Below are 23,107 nucleotides of genomic sequence, written 5' to 3' on the forward strand. Positions count from 1 at the left end.
GGTTTCTAGGCGAGGTAATGTTGTGGCTGCTTCGTGCCATAGCCTTAGGCTGCAAATGCTCTGGGTCCTCCAATTCTATCCTTCAAAATTGTTCATACTGTCTCAGTGCTTTGTGGAGCAGCAGCACTGACTTTCACATTCAGACTCAACCATGTGAGCATCCTCAAATAATTAGCAATCTTTTAACTTTTAAACAGCACGTTGCCTAGGACACTTATGATATGCAGATCTTATTTTGGGTTAAGTACAAACACTTCTGCTAAGGTTTTTCCAAAGACTGTAATGAGTCAGAAGCCAAATAACAGACAGTAAGAAGAAAATAAAGTCAAGACTGAATTCCTATCCTCAGGGATGATAGATATTATTGATTATACATTCATATGATCCTAGCAGTAACTGGTATCTGTTTGATAAATTGAAATTATCTACATTTGATCATTATTGAGATATTTTTCTGAACATGTTTTGCAGAGTTCACTTTTTAGAGCATAGTACTGGAGTATTACCTTTTGGATTTTTCTATTTCTGAGATCATTTAGAATACTGGGTTTGCATATGTACCTTAAAATAAACTCATAAGTTAGAGTTAGAAGGATTGCCTCTAACTAGGTGTGAGTATGATGGTGGCAATAAGATGATAATAGGATTTATGGTTCATTTTTAATTATATTTTAAAAACTTTATTTTTCTAGAGCAGTTTTAGGTTTATAAACAAAATTAAGAGGAAGGTACAGATTTTTCCTTTACAGCTTCTGCCCCCACAGAAGCATAACCTCCTCTTGTTATCAACATCGTTCACCAGAATGGTACATTATTATATTTTTTTTACCGAGGATAGACCTAGATTTACATCATAATCACACCAAGCCTATAGTTTACCTTAAGGTTCACTCTTGGTGTTATATATTTTATGGATTGAACAAATGTATAATGAAAATTTATTATAATTTTATACAGAGTATTTCCACTGCTCTAAAAATCCTATTCTTTCTCTATTCATTTTCCACCCTCATCCCCAATGTTTACTTTTTACCAGACAGCAAACTATGAATTTTCGATGAACTATCTTGTTTAGACCTTACAGCAAACTCCCTAGCTGCAATTCATTGGCATGGAAGTTATCTCATCTGAGCCAGTCCAAATCAGATTCTTTCTTTTGGAAATTTGGAATTGGTTTGGGATAGATTGCAGAAATTGGTGATAAAAACTAGTGGGACTGTTACGAGACACTATGTTCTGCTTACATTTTTCCCATGTATAAGGAGAAGAATTACATCATGAATGCTGGGAGAAATAATAAAGTAGAAATAAAAACATAATCCTTAAAGAGAAAAAAGCTTGGGTTCTGGCTTTCTGATGATTTTCTAGTTCTTGTCATTTGTGAGACTCTGTTATATTTGAATTATGAGAGATATTTCAATATGTTTTTCTTCCTTACCTTTGCTTGAATCCTGTTACTGATAGTCCACAAACCTTGCCTGAAGCTAATATTTTGATTATATATACATACATAACATTTCTCACATCATTTCAGATGATTGAGATTAGTATTCCAAAGTAGACTGCAGGTAATTAGTTCAACCAAGAACTATATAAAGATAACAGCAACAAAACCAGAATGGTCAATATGCCTAGAATGTATATATCATTCATTTGTTATTGCATTTGGGATCTTGAATAAGTTAACTTACTACCTTTTGTATATTAGTTTCCTAAACTACCCAAGTAGATATCAAATTATGTAAGTAGTTTCAATTGTGTTTAGACTTGTTAAAAGGTTATACAAAAGAATCTCCAGACTTGACTAAAAGGACTAAGTGGATAAGGAGAGTGAGTGGATGGAGCTCTTTTGTCATCTGAAGGGTCCTATTTTTATACACAGACACACACACAGACACACAGACACACACACATACACATACACACACACACTACCACACAAACTTAAAATACTTACACATAAACATGTATTTGTAAATTCTATGTGAAAATAAGTGACTCCCCTGCTTCAAAATTTTTGAGCTTGTAATTTCTAGAATATTTTCTGTTATTAGCTTTTTGTGATATTCTAAGATACAAGCAAGTGCAATATTCACATAACCCATATGATTGGGAAGAAAAGTCTCTAAGGAACTAAACAGAGGCCAGTCCTCACCAGTGGGAATCTTTTAAGTCTAAATCTCTTTGCTTCAGTTGGGAGTAGGCTTTGAAATTAGATACAGAAATCCAGGAATAGCTGGAGGGCTTGTTCAGGTCTTGAAGAAGTGTAAACTATATAAGACCAGTGACCAGGAGCAGTTCTGAAAATAAAAAGTGCCCTTTTTCTTTTCTTCAATTGGCTCCAATGCATTTTTCTTCCAACTAAGACCGAGAGTTGTTTCCCAGTCATGAAAAGGTATAATTAACTTTTTTTTCATAGGTTTTAAGAGGCAATACAAACAGTGATAAAGAACAGTAGCTGCAGAGAGTGTTTTGCAGCTAAGATAGCAAGTGTTTCTATAAAATAATTGGATACTAAACAAATAGCTAAGTGTCTTTTTTTCCCCAAACTTCATACTATTAAAAATAATTAATACAAGTAGGACAATGAGAATGGTATAGACCATTAAAAAAATGAGTTTTTCATTAGCAAAGAAAGAAAATGAGAATATGGGAAGATAACATTGTGAAAGACAACAAATAGGAAGCCCCAGGAATCAATTCCTTCACCAAAACTATTGAGCTGGCAAGAACTGCCTGAAGAGAATTAAGAGAATGAGAAGACAAGCCACAAACTGGAAGAACATATTTGCTAAAGACGCATCTGCTACAGGACTATTAACCAAAATATACAAAAAACTCTTACAACTCAACAATAAGGAGACAAACAACCTAATAAAAAATGGGCCAAGGACCTTAACAGACACCCCACCAAAAACAAGTTATACAGATACCATATAAGCATACTCTATACCATATGACATTAGAGAAATGCAAATTAGAACTAGAGATACTTACTACTACATACTGAGTAGAATGACCAAAATCTGGAACACTGACAACAGCAAATGCTAGTAAGGATGTGGAGCAACAGGAATTTTGATGGAATGCAAAATGATACAACCACTTCGAAAGATAGTTTAGTAGTTTCTTAGAACACCAAATGGACTCATACCATATGATCCAATAATCACTGCCCTTGATGTTTTTATCCAAAGGACTTGAAAACATGTCCACACAGAAACCTAAACATGGATGTTTTATGGCAGTTTTGTTTATAATTGCCAAAACTTGGCATTAACTGAAAGGTTATTCAGTAGGTAAAAGGAGAAATAATCTACAATGAATCCAGATGATGGAATATTACTCAGTGTTAAAAACAAAGCTGTCAATCCATAAAAATACATGGAGAAACTTTAAATGCATATTACTAAAAGAAAAAAGCAAATCTGAAAAGGCTGTCATACGACTCCAACTATATGACAGTCTAGAAAAGGCAAAAGTATGGAGACAGTAAAAAGACCAGTGGTAGCCAGGGGTTGGGGCTGTGTATGGGGGGAGGATAATAGGCAGAGCACAGAGATATTTTAGGGCAGTGATAATATGAGTCATTGGTATGAGTCATACCATAATACATTATGGTATGATACACATACCATAATGATGGATACATGTCTTTATACATTTGTCCAAACTCATGGAATGTACAACATCAAGAATGAACCCTAATATAAACTATGGACTTTAGGTGATTATAATGTGTTAATATAGGTTCATCAGTTGTAACAATGTACTGTTCTGTTGGGAAATGTTGATTGTGAAAATGAACAAGTCTTTAGCCAAATTCACTAATGGAGAAGGAAAGAAAGAAAGAAAGAAAGAAAGAAAGAAAGAAAGAAAGAAAGAAAAGAAAATAAATAAAAGACCCAAATAACTAAAACCAGAAATAAAAAAGGGAAAATTACTCTCCACCTTATAGAAACTAAAAGGATCATAAGAGAATTTTATAATCAATTGTGAAACAGCAAATTATATATGCCAGATAAAATGGACACAAATCTCGACATACATCCCAGTTGCCTTTTAACAGAAATGGAAAACCCAGTAGTCAAATTCATGTGAAACTTCAATGGGCCCCAAATAGCTGAAATAATATTGAAAAAAACAAATTTGGAGAAATTACACTTCCCAATTGCAAAACTCACAACAAAACTGCAGTAATCAGAACAGTTTGGTACTGGCATAAGGATAGATATATAGACCAACTGAAAGGACTTGAGAGTACAGAAATAAACCCAAATACGTATGGCCAATTGACGAATACCGAGCCCATTCAATGAAGAAAGAATAGACTTATCAACATATGATACTAGGGAAACTGGATACCTACATGCAGAAAAATGAAGTTGAGTGCTTACCTCATTCCATATATAATAATTAATTCAAAATGCATCAACAATCTAGTATAAGAGGAAAAATTTATAAGGCTATTTGAAAGAAAAGACAAGTAAATCTTTACGACCTCAAATTTGGCAGTGAATTCTTGATTTCATAGCAAAGGCATGAGCAACAAAAGAAAAAAAAATGGATCAATTAGGCATCAAAGGATTGATAGCATTTAGAGAGATGGGCAAGGAAACAAGAGAAGTCAGAGTTGACCCCAAGACTTCAAGGGGTTCACTCTGTGTTGTAAATTCTATGTGTTTTGACATAGACATAATGACATGTATCCACCATTACAATATCATTCAGAATACTTTCATTGCCCTAAAATTCCCCTGCACTCCACTTATTCATTCCTCCCTCCCTCCTCTGAAGCCCTGACAGCCTCTGTTATTTTTACTATCTCCATAGTTTTGCCCTTTCCAGAATGTCATATAACTGGAATCATACAGTATGTAGCTGTTTTGGATTCACTTTTTTCAGTTAACAGTATGCATTTAAGGTTCCTCTATATCTTCTTGGTCAATTTTAAGAACTCTTTCTAATATTATAGTTTTAGTTCAGTGACTGTCTTTAGTGCTTCAAATAATTATGTCTGTATTTTACTGATTATTTATTGGTTTTGTTTTAGTTACCTTTGGTATCTAATATATTTTAAAATATTTTTAGAGTCTGTCAGATCATGTTAACATCTAGAGTTGTCAATTTGATTAAGATTCCCAAACAATTATGTGAAATGTCTTGGAGTTTTCTAAAATTATTGTTTTTTAACATTTGTTTAATCTAATTGAAAATTTATAAATGTAGCGACATAGAGATATTGAAATTCATATTTTTCTAAATGTGGCAGGTTATCTACCACTGAATTTACTTTCTCATTGAATTATGCCCAGCTTTATCAAATACCAAATTTATAAAAATGCAGTAAGTTATTTAAGTTATTTATGTAATTTCAATAAAAGATAAAGGCTAAACAATAAATAACTGAAAAATATGTGGACAATTAAAAGTCAAAGAAAGGTAGAATTTGACAAATCTCCAAGTAGATAATTTTTAGACAATCAATCTGGTGAATGAATGACTCAGGTATTCTGCAATTTTACTTTCAAACGTTGTGTATAGTTGACCAGATTCCCTTTGCCTTTACTAGGAAGCATTGTAACTACACATTATTTGTCTACACTGGTCTCTACACAATTTCTAGTGCTATCACTGGGAAAGACTGGAGAGGAGATGTGGGATTGAGGAGCACAATATTATACCATTCTCATAAAGATACAAATTTATGAGTACACTTATGAAAATATTTTCCAGATGTAATTAATATTAAAAGTCTTATGATTATGTTCTACTTATAAAAAGGTATATGTTGAAGAAAAATGTAAAAATAATCAAAAGGTAATTTTGCTTAGTACTATTGTTGTACCTAACTTTGCTGCATACTTTTTCAATCCTTTCCTCTCTGTGCCCCCGGATTTCTGGCAGCAGGAGCAAGCCAACATAGATAAATTGAACGCTCTTTTACATTCCATCATGAAGAAAAAAATGAAAACTGGTTACCTGAAACCACATTGTTAGATGAAATAAGACAGTTCAGAGAAATGGTCATTTGGCTAGTGGACCGTTCAGCAAATTAGTACAAATTGACCAGTTACTGAAGTGGCAAGAATGAACTTAAATCGATGAAAGTTGGTCTAGCAATCCCATAAACATAAACTCTTAGCACTTAAGTGGAAAGGAATTCATAGGGATGCAGAGGAGTACCACAAAATAAGACAGCCAATAAAAAAGATATTACTGTTATAAACTTCTATTCACCTAAAAGAAAGACATGAAATAGATAAACCACATCCCACAAACTGAAAGAACTACAAAAAAATGGTGATAGATTTTAAAAGAGCTCAATAGAAAACTGATAGATAAAACTGTCAGTTTTTCCAGGGATTCAGAGGATTTTAACGACATAATGAATAAAATTAGCCTAAAATATATTTTAGAACCTTTAATTCAAAAAATAGTATATATTGAGCACTGATACAATAAAGCCATGATATAGACTATAAAGTAAGATACAATTTGAAAGACATATTCTCTGACTCAGAATCCAATATAATAAGAAAGTATTAAAATCTAAATACCTCATGGATTAATAGAAAATTAGACTGGACACTGCAATATTTAGCAAATGACAGGAAAGGCATTACATGACATATAAGCTTGTGTCTTATGATGTAACAGAACTTAAAAGAAACTTTATAATTATAATTTTAATCCATCAATTAAAAAATAATATTTAAAATGAGCTCAGTTTTCAAGTCATAAAATAATTATTATTAACCTTATAAAAACAAAAGGCAGTAATAAAAATACTGAAGTGGAATAAAATAGGGACCAACAATTTCAAAAGGTGATTTTCCCAAACAAATAGATAGCTGTATAGCAAGAGTGATCAAAAATTAATAAAGAATACAAAAATAAATAAGATATTATGAGTAATATCCCCACCTGCAGGCTAAAGATTAACATCCACATTTTAAAAATTTAATAAAAGATGTAAGAAAAATCTACAACTCAATCAAAAAATGAGCAAAGGAAAAAAGTAGAAAATTTATATGGGGGATAAAAACTTTTTGAAAATAAGATCTATTGAAAATTGTGAGAGTAAATTGTTTTGAAAAAAATCACTTTACCACCTTGGAGTGTTATTTTGCAGCTGTGCAAACCCATATACACTAATTCAAATTATTAATATATGCTAGAGATATTTGATGGATTTAAATAAGGAAACATAAGGATGCTCATTCCAGTTTTTTTTAGTAATCATAAACTTTGAAAAGAATCTAAATATCCATTAGTATGAGACTAGTTAAATAAATTTTGGATATTCATTTATTCATTCTGGATAGTTTTCAAAGTGAATAGTGTTACATGAAAAAAAAATCAAGTTATGAGAAAATACCACTTATGAGCATTTTATAAAAAATTAGATCTATTTATTCATAGACACATAAATATTTAAATGGATTTTTACATTCAAATTCATGATGGTGGCTCTAGGGTGGATGCATAAAAGAATAGGGTTATGAAGACAGTGTAGGAAAATATTTTTTATAGAAATAATTTGGACTGTATGCTTCATACTTCATAATATTCTGTAAAAGGTAAACCTATCTAGACAGTAAAAAGATCATTGGTTGCCAGGGATGAATAGGCAAAGCACAGAAGATTTTCAGGGCTGTGGAAATACTCTGTACCATACTGTAACAGTATAAACTATATAAACTATGCCTTTGGAGGATAATGGGATGTCAGTGTCAGTTCAAGTCTCTGTACCTTCCTCTCAGTTGTACTGTGTACCTGAAACTGCTCCAGAAAAAATAAAGTTCTTAAAAAACACCTGGGAAATGAGAACATCTGAAAAAATTAGCTAGGATGATGTAAGATTTGGTTTATAATTTTGAATAGGTATGATTGGATAGACTGAAGTAGAGAGTAAAACAGCTGATTCCTTCTGGTATTGACCATTACACCCACCAAACCTTAGAAGGAGAAAAAATCTTGAGGTGCTTGATAGCAATCGTATACTCTCTGGTCTTGATGATCACTAAGCTTACTGCCTGAGATGTTCTCTCTCCCAGAAAAGTAGGAGATCTGCATATAAGCATTCACCCTCATTTAGTATATCCTGCAACTGACTGTTGTTGATTCCAGCACTTGCCCACTGGCTAGGGCCCCCTTCCCTCACATCACATGCAGGTGATGAGCTTATAGTTGTGTGTTCATTGTCATGAAGCTAATCAGAGGAGAACAACCTGAGGTAAAGAGCCAAGTCTGAAACATAAGTGACAGTCCTTTCCTGCGATGGACTTACTCTGATACTCACATTATGAATTTCATAAAGATCTTAAGAAGTAGTTAGCGTTTCTGATAATGAGGCTGTTGCTGGTGTGTGTGTGTGTGTGTGTGTGTGTGTGTGTGTGTGTAACAATTTTGTGTAGAGGTAAATTGCAGGCTGTGTCCAAGAAAAGTAGTGATTGCACATTTATCGGTGCCTCTTTACTATCAGCCTGTTGAAGCAGCCTCTGCTTTACATTTGTATTTCCCCCCAAATGATGGTTATTATGCTATTTCATCATATACAAACAAACCAAAACCAAACCAAACAAATAAAAGATCCATCATAAATAAAGGTACAAGACGAAGAAATTGCCTGGGTTGTTTTCTTGGTGTATTATGGTTTTTCAGTAGTTTGTCAATAAATATGCCAATCTCCAGTATGACCCAAGACTGCAGTGGTGTGGATAAATCTGGATGTATGCAACAGAGGGAAAAAAACCCAGAACCCCACAGTAGAGAGAGGCAGAGATTATGATAGGAAGTAGAGCCAGAAGAAATTAACATGGTTTACCTTATTCTCTTAACTAATACACTTCTCTACTGTAAATGCAGTATATCTAAATAGTATTTTTTATAATTTGCTATTTTTACATAGGTAACTTCATGTTTTTTTCTGCCTTGCCTGAATACCTAGTTTCTGCATTAACACAAATTTTCCTGTTAAAAACCAATTACCTTCTTTTTGCTTCATATAACATTCTTCATTTGCCCTTTTAATTATTTTAATGGTCCTATAGAGTAATGCAATTATAAGAAAAATGAATAGTTTAAAATCTGAAGTTTGTCATTGGGAAACTAGTCTGAGACCCATAACAAGAGAATTCTCAGCAGGAGATCAGAGGCACTGAGGGAGGCTTCTGCTTAGCTGACAATATTTAGGTTGTTGCCTGTTTTGTAATTTAAATTCCTCCTGCAGTTCTCTAAAGGACAGTAATTTAGATGTATCATTTAAACTTCTGCTGTCACACTGTCTTCCCACAATTATTCAGGCTGATGTAAAAAATTACTCCCCAGCTATTCTTAACCTGATATTTTATCAAATAAAGGGATATATGGATTGTTCTAGGGGAGTATTTAAATAATAAATGAAAAGAATTCCAGATGAATACATTGTCCTTTAAAGTTAGAAGGGTTTGCTTCCTCAGAGGAGCAACTAAGATGGCAGAGCCTCTCCATGTTGACTTATTGGTGTCACCAAAAGGAACTAAATTGTTGTACAAATACAAAGAAAATAGACATATAGTCCTCATGTGAATTATTCATGTTCAGTAGGTGTATCACATAGTCTCGGTTGAAATGTAAAGAACTATATCTATAGACACACACACTACGACACTCATCACATTAACAAATATTTGTACCTATAAAATATTTCATCATAATACAAGTGTGAATAATTAAGAGTTTAGAAATTAGGAATCCTATGAAGGACCAGTCTGGCCCTCACTGATAAGTATAGGAACTTGAAATAAAAGGAATCTATGCACTCACCTAATCCAGCAGTTAGCTCTACAGTGGATAGTTTCTGTAAGGTTTTCTCTCTCTTATGCTTGTTTTTTCTTTCTCTTCCTCTTAACATAGAATGGTTAGCAAATTAATAATAACCAAAATAAACATCGTCAATCAATTTTTTAAAATATTTATTATTAAGTTATTACATCTCCTCATATGCCTCAGAAAACATTTATTTCCAAGAAACTTTGGAAAAGATGACAGCAGTTTCTCATCAGACTAACACAGCTCATAAGACCTGGTGGTTAAATTCTACTCAGCCCTTTTTTTTTTTAACACACCAACTAAATTGTATGTTATATTCATCAATTTCTTCAGAGACAAGGTATTCTTGAAAACAGTTCAGGCTTTGAAATCAAGTGTATGTGGTTTAGAATCCCAGTTTCCTCAATTTCCCTCCCCATAATCCTTGGCAATAATTTCTACCCTTTAATTTCTTCAACTAGATTTTGGAGTAAAAACATTTTTTTATGTTTATAATCTCATATTTTTAATTGAAGTATAATTGACATATAACACTTTTAGTTTCAGATTCAATATTTAAATACATTGCAAAATGATCACCACGATAAATCTAGTTAACATCTGTCACCTTATGTAATTACAAAAAGTTTTTTCTTGTAATGAGAACATTTAAGATTTACTCTATTAGCAACTTTCAAATATACAGTGCAGTATTATTAACTATGGTTACTATGCTGTACATTTCTTCTACATGACTTATTTATTTTAAAACTAGAAATTTGTACTTTTTTGACCCATTTCTTCCATTGTTCACCCTCCATCTCTGGCAACCACCAATTTTTTTCTGTATGTATGAGTCTGGGTTTGGTTTTTGGTTTTTGTTTTTTTTATTCCTTGTATTAGTGAGACCATATGGTATTTGTCTTTCTCTGTCTGACTTATTTGACTTCGGATAAGTCCCTCAAGTTCCATTCATGCTGTTGCAGATAGCAAGATTTCATTCTTTTTCAGGAATGTTAGATAGATAGGTAGAAGATAGATAGATAGATAGATAGATAGATAGCACAGTTTCTTTATCTACTCATCCATCAGTGGACACTTAGGCTGTATATCTTGGCTATAGTAAATAATGCTGGGATGAACATAGGGGTGCATATATCTCTTCAAATTAGTGCTTTCATTTTCTTTGTGTAAATGCCCAGAAATGGAATTGCTGGATCAGATTGTGGTTCTACTTGTAATTTTTTAAGGAATCACCATACTGTTTTCCATAGCAGCTGCACATATTTACATTTTTTTCTCCATATCTTGCCAACACTTATTTCTTTTGTCTTTTTGAAAATAGTCATTCTAACAAGTGTGAGGTTTTATCTGATTGAGGTTCTGATTTACATTTCTCTGAGGATTGGTGATGTTGAACATCTTTTCATATGCCTGTTGGTCCTCTGTATGTCTTCCTTGGAAAAATATCTACTTAGATCTTCTGCCCATTTTTTAATTGAGTTGTTTGTGGGGTTTTATTGTTGTTGTTGTTATTGAGTTGTATGAGTTCTTTGTATATTTAAGTGTTAGCCCATTAGCAGGTATATACTTTACAAATATTTTCTCCCATTCAGTAGGTTGTCTTTTCATTTTGTTGATGGCTTTCTTTGCTGTGCAGAAAGCTTTTTAGTTTGTTGTAAGCCCACTTGTTTATTTTGCTTTGTTTCTCTTGCCTTTGAAGTCAGATAAAGAAACATTACTAAGACCAATGTAAAGAAGTTTACCAGTTATGTTTTCTTCTGGGAGTTTTATGATTTCAGGTTTAACATTCAAGTCTTTAATCCATTTTGAGTTGAATTTTGTATATGGTATAAGACAGTGGTCCAATTTCATTTTTTTGCATTTGGCTGTCGAATTTTCCAAACACCATTTGTTGAAGAGACTGCCCTTTCCCCTTTGTGTATTTCTGGCTCCTTTTTCATACGTTAATTGACCGTATATGTGTGGGTAAAAAGTCTTAAGGTATTATTTAAGATTATGTGATAATTATTAGTAACAAAATAAGTTAATCACCCACTGAAGGTAAGCACTCAAAACAGTATATAATATCATTATTGATTGCTATCTTTCTTTTTACTATTTTCATTTTAATCATTTTACCCCTATGGAGTCATTTGCTTTTTTTCATAGATGATTTCCTCAACTCATTATGACTTGTGTTCACATAATATGGTAATTGCATTACTTCCATTGCATTGAAACTAATATATCTAATTTGCCTGAAATATGATTGGCTAGCTCATCTGACTAGTTTATTGAAAATATGTTAATATGTGACTATAGATGATGTCATCTCTTTTCTAAATACTTGGATTCTTCTGTTGAAATAGAGATCTCCTGGGTCATTTAAGTGGTAGGAATTTCAGGGGTTACTTCTTTAGAGCACATATTTAAATTTCCCTTATGTAATATAAATCCTAACAAGTTTTTTTTTTTTAATTTCCCATATTGCTGAAAAAAAAACAGAAGCAGCTAGCTGGTAAAGTTCATATCTCCCACAAAGATCTCTTCCATCTCTAGGGCCGATGATACAATGGAATATAAAGATGTTTGTACATTTGTGTTACCACTAGAATGTTTAAATTTTGTCTCAAAAATGTATCTCATGAGCACTATTCACATATTGACAGTTTGTTTGTTAAGGTCCTAAGTTGTCCCTGAAAAGTTGAGTCTAATGTATGGCAAAAATAAACACACTTGAGACACTACTATCTTTACCTTTAAAAGACTTGATAATGCAATTGATTATTTCAGTTAGGAAGATTGTGTAATGGCATTAGATAATAAATATTCAGGCTTAAATTCAGAAATTATTAGCTTTAATTAAGTAGACTCCTTCAATTTTATTCTTCTTAAATTGTTATAATACATGGAAATTGATAATGGTCAGTGTTAAAATATTGATTGGCTGTGAGTACACCTGTAAGAAAATATATCTACTTCTCAATCCTATAAAATACAAGATGTGCTTTATAGATTTGACATCCTCATCACTGAATAGTGCTGGGATTCAAGAATAGTATCATAAATAATATTCCTAAATCTGTTGATGTAGTTCATAGGCACATGATAGCATTTAAATTACATCATACCAATCTTTTATATACTAAATAATTTTTGGCAGGGATGATATGTTTTTTTAATTATAATTTTGGAATTGTGAATTTCTCATAAATGTGTGGGTTTTGTTAATATGTATTTTTTTCTTTATAATTTGACTATATTTTAGTTCCATATGTATTTATGACTCTTAAAATAGTACTTGTAATAGTACTTAGTATGAACTTCTTACTTAAAAATTTTGACCTTGGTTTATTTTTTTAATGTAGTTCTTGAAACACAAGAATTGGGGAGGAAGTTGCTATTTTTCAGTGTGTCTCCCTCAATCCATTAATTTCCACTTACTCTGTGAAGTTATTCTTAGTTCTATTACTTAACACAGTACATAGTTTCAAGGGAAGCTCTCTGATTTTTAATATCACATGTGACTGTAGTGATTATGGGGATTGGCCCTTATTATCACCCTAAATCATGTTTTATTTGCCGTGTTTTTGTTACTTTTTTCCAATTTCTTGATTTTTCAGAATTGATAAAGTCTTTTTCATATAGACCTTTTTTCAATGGTTCATAAAACATACACTTTTGTGTATGAGAGGACCCATAGCACATTTAACATTTTAGCATAAAAATGTTCATCTCTATTTAAAATTAATTAGAATCTTTGGCCTCTTATAGAATAAGAAAGAAAATCAAAATGGAATGATTTCTCTTTGAACTTCTGTCTCCCTTTGCTGTGTTATTTATATCTATATTTTTAATTCCAGTTTATTTTGAATAGGAAATTTGCAATTTTATTATTTTTTATTTAATATTCACTATAAATTTTAATATCTCCTGATTTGTTGTGTGAATTCTTTGCTCACCATAGCTTCTCCTCCCTGTTTTATTTCTGAATTAATTTTTTTCTTTCCTTTTTTTTTTGAGAGAGAGAAAGAGAGAACAGGGGGGAGGGAAGCAGAAGGAGAGAGTCTCAAGCAGGCTCCACATCCGACATGGAGCAGGATGCAGGGCTCGATCTCATGACCCTGAGATCATGACTAGACAAAATCAAGAGTCTGGCACTTAACTGACTGAACAACGCAAGTGCCTCTTAATTTTTCTACTGAATTAATTTTTCATCTTAATGAATGATAGTCTTTAGTAGCCCTTTCACAGAGGCCCTAGGTAGTAAATTTCTGCATCATTTCCACGAATGTTGACAATGTATCCTTCCACCTAAATGACAGTAGAGAATAATTGCCTTCCAATTTAATGTTATTTTCCACTTCACTTTAAAGCTATGACTCCAATGTTTATTGATCCATTCCTGTTTATAAAACATCTCTATATTAATTTGATTGTCATATTTTTGCAGGAGATCTGTCTTTTCTCTTTGATTAATTTTCATATTCATCTTTATATTTGATCTGTAATTTCAGTATGCGATGGCTAAGTGGTAATTTTTCTAAAATTTACTGAACTCAGCTAACGTAACTTGGTAATGCTTTTAGTTGAAGAACTAAATATATTTGGTACTAGAAGATATTCGATCATAATATTCCTTCACCTTCAGGTAATCTCCAAATACTCCTTTCCCTTGTTATCAGTATTCCCTCCCTCAATTACTTCTTTTAGCTCTGTGGTACAGCGATTCATTCTAACCACAGTATCTCTGCACTATTTGTTATATATACTTTCATTTGTATCTCTACATGCTTAATTTCAGACTATTTATATTTAGTCTACAATTAACTAATTCTTTTTTCAGCTGTTTTGTATCTAGTATTTATCCTGTTCATCACCTGTGTGTTGGTGAATTTTTATTTAAATATCTGAGTGTTACCATTTCCCAAATTATTTTTTATACCTATGATTTCTTATTTATATATTTTATTTTGTTGCATAATGAATGACCAAAACTTACTAGTTTAAAACAATATACATTTTTGTCTCACAGTTTCATAAACCAAGAGTCCTGACATGGCTTAGCTGGACTGTGCTCCTGACCTTTAAGGCTATAGCCAAGGTATGGGCCAGCCTGTATTTTTTTTCTGCTGACTTAGCTGGGGAAGAATATTCTTCCAAGTTCACTTAGGTTGTTGTCAGGATTCAATTCCTTGTGACTCTATAACTGAGTCCCTGGATTTTTCTTACTGACATTGGCCACTGTCAGGTTCTGGAGACTGCCCATAGTTCCCTGCCATGTGGTCCTCCCACAGACCCTGTCACCACATGGAAGCTTGCTTCTTCAAAGCCATCAGGAGAATCTCTCCAGTGGCTAGAAGTCTTACACAACAAGTAGTCATGGGAGTGACATCCCATTATCTTTGTCAGATTCCACCTGCACTCCAGGGAAGGGGAATGTACTAAAGTGTGGCTCACTGGGGGTCACTTACACTGTGCTCACCACATTATTTAATAAATTCCTTCATTCTTTGCATTTTTATTTTAATATCTTTTAAAATCAGAAGAAAATGAATATAATAATAATATATAACCATGAATCTAGCCTAGTTTATATTCATCTTTATACCAGCATCGCCATAATATGTAAGTTCTAATTTTTTTTTACTAAGGAAAGCACCCACAAAAAAATGACAAGATCTCATAACAACCACACTGCTGTTCCACTGGCTTTAACCTTCTGTCTATGACTATTCATTGCTTCTTAGAGTCATTATATTAGGTTCTCTCTCTCTCTCTCTCTCTCTCTCTTATTTTTTATAAGTATGGCTGTGTGCTTTACAGTATGTTTTCAATCTCTTTTACCTAGAATTTCTTTAAATTAGGAGAAAATGTGGGTATTTATGCCTTTGCTCACTCTGCCATCTTGACAAGTAATCTCATTTGTCTTTATAAAGAAACTGTGCTTTACAGTGTTGCTTGTGTCCAAAAATAGTATTGAAATCATTCTTTTAAAAGTTATTAGTGACTGGGGTGCCTGGGTGACTCAGCCAGTTAAGCGTCCAACTTCGGCTCAGGTCATGATGTCACGGTCTGTGAGTTCGAGCCCCACATCGGGCTCTGTGCTGACAGCTCAGAGCCTGGAGCCTGCTTTGGATTCTGTGTCTTCCTCTCTCTCTGACCCTCCCCCGTTCATGCTCTGTCTATCTCTGTCTCAAAAATAAATAAACATTAAAAAAAATTAAAAGTTATTAGTAACTTCCAAATTACCAAACTCAGTGATGTTTTCAAAGCCATTATCTTCAATGACGTTTTTACAGATTTTAATTATTTCAACTTGTACTTAGCAGATAGAAGACTCTGGATACATTTTTTTTTTAAGTTTATTTATTTATTTATTTTTAGAGAGATAGAGTGCACAGAAGCAGGGAAGGGGCAGAGAAAGAGGGAGAGAGACAGAATACCAAGCAGACCCCACGCTGCCAGCACGGAGCTCAATATGGGGCTCAAACCCACAAACTGTGAGATCATGACCCAAGCCAAAACCAAGACCAAGAATTAGTGGCTTACCTGACTGGGCCACCCAGGCACCCCTGGATACATTTTTTTTTTTTAATAAATGGATCAATGATAACTCACACATAGACTTTTCTTGTTTGTCAAAGCATTTCTATGTTCTGTTTCCCCTGTCTTACCACTTAAACATAGTGTATTTTATTTTCTATATCAGCCATCCTAAGTCAATTCACTTGTCTTGTTTTTCTATTTTTGAGCAGGGAACTACCCTGTGGGCCACACTGACCCTCTTGCTCCCTATCACCTGACTGGATTTATTCAATAGTAGGTACTAATAGACAATTGAAGGGAGGAAGTGGCCAAAGCATTTATTATCTCATTGACGTCTCTGCCATTATAAGGATTGTTAGTGGTTCTGTTTTAAGTCACATGTTACTTTCCAGCAACCCTTGCCTCTAACTCTAGCTGTTGCTCTCTCCCTATTCTGGCAATGCCACCCTTCATTTGTCCTATCAGGCCCAAGAGTGGTAAAGACACCCCTCTAAAACCTCTCCTCTCTTTGTTGCTATACCCTTATCCTTCACATAACTTTTTAGATGGCCTCTTCATTAAACTCTTACACTAATACCATTTGTATATGACATTTGTTTCTAGCTGGAACTCTGATCTGTATATGGAAGTTTCAACAAAGTTTTATCCTAGACCCTCTTAGTACATTTGGAAGATAACAGTAATCTTCTATATATCCATGCTTCAACTGTCATGAAGAAGTGGATGACTTAATCTATCTTTACAATTCAAATGACTGTGTCTCCAGCACTTCATATGTAATATTTCTAATACTAAATTCTCATCTGTCTCTATTTATATAAAGATTTAGTCTTCCTGAATTTCTTTCTCCTTTGCTGCCAATACCATTCCTCCAAAACTCTAAACTTACTATTTCTAGCTGAACATTATAACAAAAACTGAACAAATAACCATTTTAAATTATTTTTTAATCTAAGCTAGTTTAGATTTAAAAACTATCAGATTAACCATTTTAAATTGAAGCTTAGATCAACACTTTTTTATAGGGTAGTGATTACACTCATTTAAAATGACGATGGACATTTTTAAATTTTAAAATTCATTTATACTATCACTATTTTACATTTGATAGCCATATGTGATCAGTGACTTCTGTATTGGCTGTGTATACAAATATTTCCTACATTACAGACAGTTTGACTGGCTTGGGTCACCACAGTTCTCTTTTCAAAATCAATCCATGTTTGGCCATTAGCCAGCTGATTAAATACAAATGCTTTTGTCTAGCATTCAAGGCCACCACAGTCTTTTCATAATTTGCTGATCCTAAGTAATCATTGAAATATAAGCTTAGAATTTTATATTAAGTTGAAGAGTATGGACCTTTTATAATTGTAATAAGGAAAAGATTACCTCAAAACCATCTTTAATTTTTTTTTCTTCTTCTTTGGTATATACTTTTACATTTGTTCAGTCTGTTATATAATAGTTTATATATGGGGCGCCTGGGTGGCGCAGTCGGTTAAGCGTCCGACTCCAGCCAGGTCACGATCTCGCGGTCCGTGAGTTCGAGCCCCGCGTCAGGCTCTGGGCTGATGGCTCGGAGCCTGGAGCCTGTTTCCGATTCTGTGTCTCCCTCTCTCTCTGCCCCTCCCCCGTTCATGCTCTGTCTCTCTCTGTCCCAAAAATAAATTAAAAAATGTTGAAAAAAAATTAAAAAAAATAGTTTATATGTAAGGTTTTGGGGGTTCAAAGCAGTATAATACAACTTTTCTCATAGAAATTATTTAATATTTGAGTGAAGACAGATTTTGGCAGACGATCACTTAAGCTATAGGTTAGTGATGCAATTAGAAGTAAATCACAAATGTATTCAACATTGGTACCAAATGTTTACTTATTTTAAACTAGATCCTTAAGGGTTTATCTGGTCTCTCTACCACCTTATTTTATAGGAGACAATGTTTCCAGGCTCCTTTAACCAGGAAATTTCCTTACTGGATAGTTGCTGCTGAATTGACCAATTTTCTTTGCTTCTCCGTGAAGATCAAGGGTGACAACAGGAAGCCAAGCTCGTTTACTTAGTTGATTGGTCTCATGTATAACTTCTCCATGCTTGTTTGCATGTGTAGTAGTTCACAGAAGTTCCAGTAAGCAAAGGCTGAATTTTAGCCTGTGATAAGTTTTCTGGGAAAAACTTGTATCCAGTTCCTTTTGTGTAGTCACGTGGATTAGCAAGTATAAGCCTGTGGTTGAAATGGGATGTAGGTTAGGGCTAAGAAAATATTGAAGCCTCTGGATATTGCATGTGGAAATATAAGCCCATATCTTATAGATAAGCCTAGAAATTTGACGTATAGACTGGTTTCCAAGAATGCATGCCCAGTTCCACGACCTATAATTTTAGTAAGAGCTGAGTAGATGATACTGTGAGAAAAAGGATAAACTCCTTAAAGTTTCTAGTTACAGAGCTGTCTATAGAGTTAACGAATGAAACTCTTCTCTCCTAGTTGCTGATTTCTTTTGTTACTAGGTCTGAATACCAGATCACAAACCTTTGGTTTTAGACTAGTTAATATAAACTTGATCCAGAATCAGTTAGAACAAAATAAAACAAAACAATGGGCAAACATGCTGAATTGCTGGGGGGAAATAAAGGAATAGGTCTAAAATGAAGAGATAGGCAGAATGATTGTTATTAAATATTTCTTTTTTCATTCTGATATTCAACATTACTAACTCTACTTTGTTGGGTTTCTCAGGTGATGTCTGAGAACTATAACCATTTCAGATAACTGTAAATCCATCTTGGCTTCTAAGATATTTGCAAATATCCTCTTGCAATTCAGTCTTGATAAAAGAGTAGTGTTGCCAGTAGCATTAGAATGAGAATGTGGGAATCATTCCAGACCCTCTGACTGTGGCAGTAATATTGTTACGTAAGATGGAACAGAGTGTATTCATTAATGGTCTTAGTAGTGAATGAAATGGAAAGTCCATCATCTCCTATCTGTAGAGGCAGCCATGTATATAACATTGGCTGCTAGATATGTAGCCAATTTGTAATCTTGCTATCTTGGAAGGCAGAGGTTATTACAAATAGAGTAAGTATCTGAGAGAAAAGAAAAAATGGAATGATAAAAGTTGTATTTTCATTACAAATTTGTTGCAAGTGAGAGTAACCACTCTCACTTAGTAACCACAGCAGATATTCAGAAGACCCCAGAAGACCTAATGTCAGCAAAGGAAAATAGGATTATTTCAACCTTCCTTCGCTGAGGCTACTCTTTGGTTATTAGGCCCCTACAGCCATTCTTCTGAGATGGCTGATAAGGTCCACCAATGATGAGAGATCCATAAAAATGCATTCTTTTATTTTTTAATTTTTAGTGTTTATTTTTGAGAGAGAAACAGAGGCAGAGTACCAGCAGGGGAGGGGCAGAGAGAGACACACACACAGAATCCGAAGCAGGTTCCAGGCTCTGAGCTGTCAGCCTGGGGCTTGAACTGATGGACCCTGAGATCATGACCTGAGCTGAAGTGACTGAGCCACCCAGGTGCCCCATATAAAAATGCATTCTTAACATTAATCGCAACTAGGATAAGGTTGCCTCTGTGTGTTGGTGCAAATATATTGGACTCCAGTTTATACATTTTGGTTTAAATAAATAGGAAACTAGTGTAAAATCAGAACAAATTATATTAATTCAATTAAATTTTATCAAAATATTACTAAATATTCGATAAAAGAGAAAGGTGTTTATGTTAAAAAAATAACAGATGTGGGAAGTTGTACATAATTTTGGTTTTTGTTAATAAGGGAAATGATGAAGATTGCCTTTAATAAGACTATTTCAAAATATAATTGACAAAATGGTTTTAAATATCTTATTCAATAATATACACCCAAACTACAGTTCTTTGAAAGTTTTGTCCTTGGGTTTTAACCCACATATATTTAAATTTTTAATTGTCCTAGGAAACAATGCAGTTATGTTTGAAAGAATTTAGCTTTACTCATCTTTTCTGCCTTGGCTGGCGAATGGTGCTTTTCTTCCCGGCTAATGACCTAGCCTAGGAATAGGTTTTAACAATATCTGGGGAAAAATACTTACTTTAAAAAACATGGGGGGGGTGGGGCACCTGGGTGGCTCAGTCTGCTAAGTGCTTGACTTCGGCTCACGTCATGATCTCACGGTTCATGAGTTCGAGCCCTGCATCGGGCTCTGTGCTTATAGCTCGGAGCCTGGAGCCTGCTTCAGATTCTGTGTCTCCCTCTCTCTCAGGCCCTTCTCCTCTTGAGCTCTGTCTCTTTCTCTCTCTCTCAAAAATAAACATTTAAGAAAAATTTTAAAATGTGGGGGGAAATAGCCATTTTTAGCATAAAAGTGTTCTTATGATGATAATTTTCTATCATGGGACTCTCATGAGAGATCCATTCTTTGACAATAGTCATGAAATGGAAGAGATTAATTCATTATGCAAAAATTAGCATCAGTCCTGCAGCAGCATTCCACCACTTAGGTCTAAATTCAAAATATCCCAGGGGCGCCTGGGTGGCGCAGTCGGTTAAGCGTCCGACTTCAGCCAGGTCACGATCTTGCGGTCTGTGAGTTCGAGCCCCGCGTCGGGCTCTGGGCTGATGGCTCAGAGCCTGGAGCCTGTTTCTGATTCTGTGTCTCCCTCTCTCTCTGCCCTTCCCCCGTTCATGCTCTGTCTCTCTCTGTCCCAAAAATAAACGTTGAAAAAAAAAAATAAATAAATTCAAAATATCCCATCACAGGTCAAAATATTCCATTTCCATCTATCTACACTTAACAGAAATGTATAAGGTGGAAAGACAAATAACTCTATGTACTTAAGATGCATTTATTAGTTATTAAAGAAAATAGCCTATTTGCTTGAAGTCCCAGAGATTTTCATATTCCAGAGCACAATGAGATTTGAGATGAATGAAGAATATGTCTTTCTTTTTCACCATGAGAGAAAGGTTATTGTTAGCACAAGTACAAAGATCTCAAACTGATTCCCCTGAAATTATCTTTGCCTGTACACTCTTTGAAGGTATATTTTTCAGTATATTAAAATGTTTCACAGACAAGAGTTCAACATCAGAATTTCATCGTGTTTTGTCTTCCCAAAATTGAATGAAGGAGTGGTTCATATTTTTTTCATATATGTTTTTTGTTTCCAATCCAAACTATTTGTTAGAGGCCTATTCATCATCGTTTATATTTCTTCTCCTCTTCTCCCTCTGCCCCCTCCTCCTCCTCTTCCTTCTCCCCCTACCTCTCCCTCCTTCCCGAGCTCTCCCTCTCCCTCTCCCTCTCCCTCTCCCTCTCCCTCTCCCTCTCCCTCTCCTTCTCTCTCTCCCTCTCCTTCTTCTGATGTCTGCAGCAGAGTTAAAACTTTGAGTGCCCTTATTCACTAACATAATTTATTTTGAGGAAAATGAAACCAAAGAGTGGAGGGGGAATGATAGACAATGCATTTCTCCTCTTCCTCTTCCTCCTCCTCTTCCTCCCCCTCCTTTACTTCCTCTTCCTTCTCCTTTTGGCAAAAAATAAAAATAAAAAATAAAACATAAATTCAAAGTAAAGAAAAACAGACCATGACTAAAAGAATAAATATCAATTTTTTTTAAATTTTTGGAACTAATGAATCCTAACAATTTTTTTATATTTGCTTTATATTTGCTCTTTTGTCAATTTTTTATTTAAATTCTAATTAGTTAGCATATAGTATAATATTGTTTTCAGGAGTAAAATTACTGATTCATAATTACATATAGCACCCAGTGCTCATAACAAGTGCCCTCCTTAATTTCCATCACCCATTTAGCCATTCTCCATTCACATCTCCTCCATCACTTCTCAGTTTATTCTCTACGGTTTGCTTCACTGTCACTTTTATCCCCCCTTCCCCTGTGTTCATTTTTTTGTTACTTAAATTGCACATATGAGTGAAATCATATGGTATTTGTCTCCCTCTGACTCATTTTGCTTAGCATAATAGACTCTAGCTCCATCCACATCATTGCAAATGGCAAAAATCATTCTTTTTGATGGCTGAGTAATATTTCCTTGTATGTACCACTTCTTCTTCATCCATTCATCAGTCAATGGACATTTGGATCCTTTCTAAAATTTGGCTATTGTTGATAATACCACAAAAACATTGGGTTGCATGTGCCCTTTCAAATTCAGTATTTCTTTATCCTTTGAGTAAATACATGATAGTGCAATTACTGGGTTACAGGGTAGTTCTATTTTTAACTTTTTGAGGAACCTTCCTACTGTTTTTCCACAGTGGCTACACTAGTTTGCATTCCCATCAACAATGTAAGAGGGTTCCACTTTCTCCAGATCCTTGCCAACCTCTATTGTTTTCTGAGTTGTTAATTTCAGCCATTCTGACAGGTGTAAAGTGGAACCTCACCATGGTTTTGATTTGTGTTTCCCTGATGATGAGTGATGCTGAACATTTTTTCATGTGTCTGTTGGCTATCTGGATGTCTTCTTTGGAAAAATGTGTCTTCATGTCTTCTGCCCATTTCTTAACTGGATTATTTGTTTCTCAGGTGTTGAGTTTGAAAAGTTCATTATAGATTTTGGATACTAACTCTTTACCTGATGTGTCATTTGCCAATATCTTCTCCCATTCTGGAGGCTGCCCTTTAGTTTTGTTGATTGTTTCTTTCACTATGCAGAAGCTTTGTATGGAACTTCTCAGCTGAATTATGTATCTTTGAACTCCTATGTTATATATATTTATTTGTTTG

Source organism: Prionailurus bengalensis, chromosome C1, assembly GCF_016509475.1.
Source record: "Prionailurus bengalensis isolate Pbe53 chromosome C1, Fcat_Pben_1.1_paternal_pri, whole genome shotgun sequence".
Taxonomy (NCBI): Eukaryota; Metazoa; Chordata; class Mammalia; order Carnivora; family Felidae; genus Prionailurus; species Prionailurus bengalensis.